Source organism: Nansenia antarctica (assembly GCF_963989245.1).
Source record: "Nansenia antarctica genome assembly, chromosome: 8".
Lineage (NCBI taxonomy): Eukaryota > Metazoa > Chordata > Actinopteri > Argentiniformes > Microstomatidae > Nansenia > Nansenia antarctica.
Window position 1 is genome coordinate 39,305,041 of NC_137678.1, and position 4,477 is coordinate 39,309,517.

Here is a 4,477-nt window from a genome sequence, read left to right on the forward strand (position 1 = left end):
TGTGCTTTGTGCAGGTGTGTGAGCAGCGGCTCTAGCAGGGCGTCCGTGAGTCGGCAGTGGCTGAGGTCCAGGTCCGACAGCCCCTCTGCGTCAGACGCAGAGCCTCGTCCTCCCTCTCCTCCTGCGCGTGCGACAGGTCCACTGAAGAGGAGCAGGAGAAGTCCAGCCTGTGCTGCAGAGCCCTGAGCAACGCTGTTGCTGCTGCTGCCCCCTGCTGGATGTTCGAGGCATCGCAGCAGCAGTGGAGGAACCTCAGTAGCAGCCTCCTGTCAACACTGAGTTGGGACACTTTGTCCAGGAGAGGCAGGGTGCTCTCCATCTCCCCCGGTGGTATGGAGGTCCACAGCAGGCTGAGTTGGACGCTGTCACTGTGCTTGAGGGTGAAGCGCAGAGCAGCACAGTCCACTCTGTCCATCTCTCTGGTGTTCAGGTTGATCACATGGTTGGATGACCTCAACAAACTGGACACACAGCCACTGGCACGACTCTTGTATATCTCTCTGATGGCTGACATCATAAAGCTGGGACTGGGCCTTTTGAAAATCACTCCCTAGAAAGGGCAGAAGATCGGTAATGTCTTTCTCGAGAAGCCTGTTCTTCCTGAGGTCCACAGTGATGTCGAGGGTTGAACACTGCAGCAGGTAGAGGAGGACCTTCCAGTCCAGAGTGCAGGAGGTCAGGTCTCCACCAACCTTCTGCAGGAACGACTGAGTCAGGTCCTGGTCTTATGCTTCGTATACGACTACAAGCAACAGCTTCTCTGTCTCAGAAGACAATTTCAAAGTCAGAGGACCTTGGTGACTAGGGATGTCCCGATCCGATACTGATATCGGATATCGCCGTGATATTGGACCTGAATGCTGGATCTCCAACTGGATGATAGATAAACTAGTTGCTGAAGAAGAGTCTGTCCATCTGCCCTTCCCTGGAGGACTTCTCCTTCACCAGCTGGAACCCCGATCAGACCATGAACCAGCTGCTGGAGAATATGAAGCAGGGGGAGCACGTGTTTGACGTGAACGCCGAGGCGGAGTCGGATGAGGAAGAGGGCGGCGGCGGGGGCCAGGACTTCGGGGACGACTTTGACGCCGATTACGAGGAGGGGGGCCCAGGGGACTGTGGGGAGGGCTCCAAGGAAGGACGGGATATGATTCCCATCGGAGAGGGGGACATCGCCATTTTCGCCACCATGTGCCCGCAGCTGTCCTCCCAGCCCAGGGAGTACTCCTACTTCAGCCCCAAGCCCATGGCCACGTGGGCCGGCCCCGGCTACTGACAGATTAAGCCCAAGCATAAACAGGACCACGCGCCTGACAAGGAGACTCGCAAGAGGAAGCCCAAGAAGGTGTTTGAGATCGACTTCAACGACGACGTCAACTTTGAGACCCACTTCCACTGTACCAGAGCTGCTACCACTAACACCAAGTCAGCCCTCAACACCGGCAACAAGAAGACCACTCTACCTGCAGACTTCAAGTTCCTCCCAGAGACCCTGTCCCAACACAGCCTCAAGCCCTCCAGCGTGCAGCTGTGTAAAGACGAAAAGTGTCTGTCCGGGGAGCTGGGGGAAGGCATCGGAGACTACGACTACAACAACGCCAACGACACGGCCAACTTCTGCCCAGGCCTGCAGGGCGGGGACAGTGACAATGACGGTGAGGGGCAGCAGAGACATCAGAGGTGTCTGGAGAGAAACTCTTTAGGGAGACCATAAAGATCCTGCTTCAAAGTCTGCCCTCCAACATGGCTCAGAACCTGTCGGTGCCCCTGGCGTTTGTGGCCCTGCTGCAACTGGCCAATGAGAAGAATTTGGAGCTTGTCAAGGTGGATGACATGTGTGATATCGTCATCAAGCAAGCCCACTGAGAAGGGATGAGGATATGAGTGATATATGGAGATCTTTCTTAGGTCCAAAGTAACAACCTACTTGGGCCTGCGGATCCACCAGGGGAGGACAAAATGCGGCGGCAGCTACCAGATGCAAGCTTGCACTGCGCCAGCAGGTCAGACAAGGAGGAATCAGAGCCAGGTTGAGCACCACAGTGCTACTGATCCCACCATTGCATCCAGTGAGAGAGAGCAAGAACAGCCTCCCCAGCAGGATTTGCAACCACATCTGCACGACCCACAACAGGAGCATGAGAGCAGAACGTCAGGTAGAGAATCCACCAAAGAAACCCCAGAGAAGCCAGACCGGAAACCCAAGATCAAGTGGCCAAAGGCCAGCGACAAGGATTCATGGAGAAGCTTCGACGAACACAGCCTCAAGCCCTCCAGCGTGCAGCTGTGTAAAGACGAAAAGTGTCTGTCCGGGGAGCTGGGGGAAGGCATCGGAGACTACGACTACAACAACGCCAACGACACGGCCAACTTCTGCCCAGGCCTGCAGGGCGGGGACAGTGACAATGACGGTGAGGGGCAGCAGAGACATCAGAGGTGTCTGGAGAGAAACTCTTTAGGGAGACCATAAAGATCCTGCTTCAAAGTCTGCCCTCCAACATGGCTCAGAACCTGTCGGTGCCCCTGGCGTTTGTGGCCCTGCTGCAACTGGCCAATGAGAAGAATTTGGAGCTTGTCAAGGTGGATGACATGTGTGATATCGTCATCAAGCAAGCCCACTGAGAAGGGATGAGGATATGAGTGATATATGGAGATCTTTCTTAGGTCCAAAGTAACAACCTACTTGGGCCTGCGGATCCACCAGGGGAGGACAAAATGCGGCGGCAGCTACCAGATGCAAGCTTGCACTGCGCCAGCAGGTCAGACAAGGAGGAATCAGAGCCAGGTTGAGCACCACAGTGCTACTGATCCCACCATTGCATCCAGTGAGAGAGAGCAAGAACAGCCTCCCCAGCAGGATTTGCAACCACATCTGCACGACCCACAACAGGAGCATGAGAGCAGAACGTCAGGTAGAGAATCCACCAAAGAAACCCCAGAGAAGCCAGACCGGAAACCCAAGATCAAGTGGCCAAAGGCCAGCGACAAGGATTCATGGAGAAGCTTCGACGAACACAGCCTCAAGCCCTCCAGCGTGCAGCTGTGTAAAGACGAAAAGTGTCTGTCCGGGGAGCTGGGGAAAGGCATCGGAGACTACGACTACAACAACGCCAACGACACGGCCAACTTCTGCCCAGGCCTGCAGGGCGGGGACAGTGACAATGACGGTGAGGGGCAGCAGAGACATCAGAGGTGTCTGGAGAGAAACTCTTTAGGGAGACCATAAAGATCCTGCTTCAAAGTCTGCCCTCCAACATGGCTCAGAACCTGTCGGTGCCCCTGGCGTTTGTGGCCCTGCTGCAACTGGCCAATGAGAAGAATTTGGAGCTTGTCAAGGTGGATGACATGTGTGATATCGTCATCAAGCAAGCCCACTGAGAAGGGATGAGGATATGAGTGATATATGGAGATCTTTCTTAGGTCCAAAGTAACAACCTACTTGGGCCTGCGGATCCACCAGGGGAGGACAAAATGCGGCGGCAGCTACCAGATGCAAGCTTGCACTGCGCCAGCAGGTCAGACAAGGAGGAATCAGAGCCAGGTTGAGCACCACAGTGCTACTGATCCCACCATTGCATCCAGTGAGAGAGAGCAAGAACAGCCTCCCCAGCAGGATTTGCAACCACATCTGCACGACCCACAACAGGAGCATGAGAGCAGAACGTCAGGTAGAGAATCCACCAAAGAAACCCCAGAGAAGCCAGACCGGAAACCCAAGATCAAGTGGCCAAAGGCCAGCGACAAGGATTCATGGAGAAGCTTCGACGAACACAGCCTCAAGCCCTCCAGCGTGCAGCTGTGTAAAGACGAAAAGTGTCTGTCCGGGGAGCTGGGGGAAGGCATCGGAGACTACGACTACAACAACGCCAACGACACGGCCAACTTCTGCCCAGGCCTGCAGGGCGGGGACAGTGACAATGACGGTGAGGGGCAGCAGAGACATCAGAGGTGTCTGGAGAGAAACTCTTTAGGGAGACCATAAAGATCCTGCTTCAAAGTCTGCCCTCCAACATGGCTCAGAACCTGTCGGTGCCCCTGGCGTTTGTGGCCCTGCTGCAACTGGCCAATGAGAAGAATTTGGAGCTTGTCAAGGTGGATGACATGTCTGATATCGTCATCAAGCAAGCCCACTGAGAAGGGATGAGGATATGAGTGATATATGGAGATCTTTCTTAGGTCCAAAGTAACAACCTACTTGGGCCTGCGGATCCACCAGGGGAGGACAAAATGCGGCGGCAGCTACCAGATGCAAGCTTGCACTGCGCCAGCAGGTCAGACAAGGAGGAATCAGAGCCAGGTTGAGCACCACAGTGCTACTGATCCCACCATTGCATCCAGTGAGAGAGAGCAAGAACAGCCTCCCCAGCAGGATTTGCAACCACATCTGCACGACCCACAACAGGAGCATGAGAGCAGAACGTCAGGTAGAGAATCCACCAAAGAAACCCCAGAGAAGCCAGACCGGAAACCCAAGATC

At 55.0% G+C, this 4,477-nt stretch overlaps 1 pseudogene across 1 annotated transcript; it reads left to right on the forward strand.

The window, feature by feature from the left end:
• The first annotated feature begins 573 nt into the window (after positions 1–573).
• LOC308164186 lies at positions 574–3,378 on the forward strand (annotated as a pseudogene). Its single transcript has 5 exons — positions 574–612; positions 893–1,680; positions 2,071–2,436; positions 2,827–3,192; positions 3,243–3,378. The product of its transcript is annotated as an uncharacterized misc_RNA (transcript).
• Positions 3,379–4,477: the final 1,099 nt, after the last annotated feature.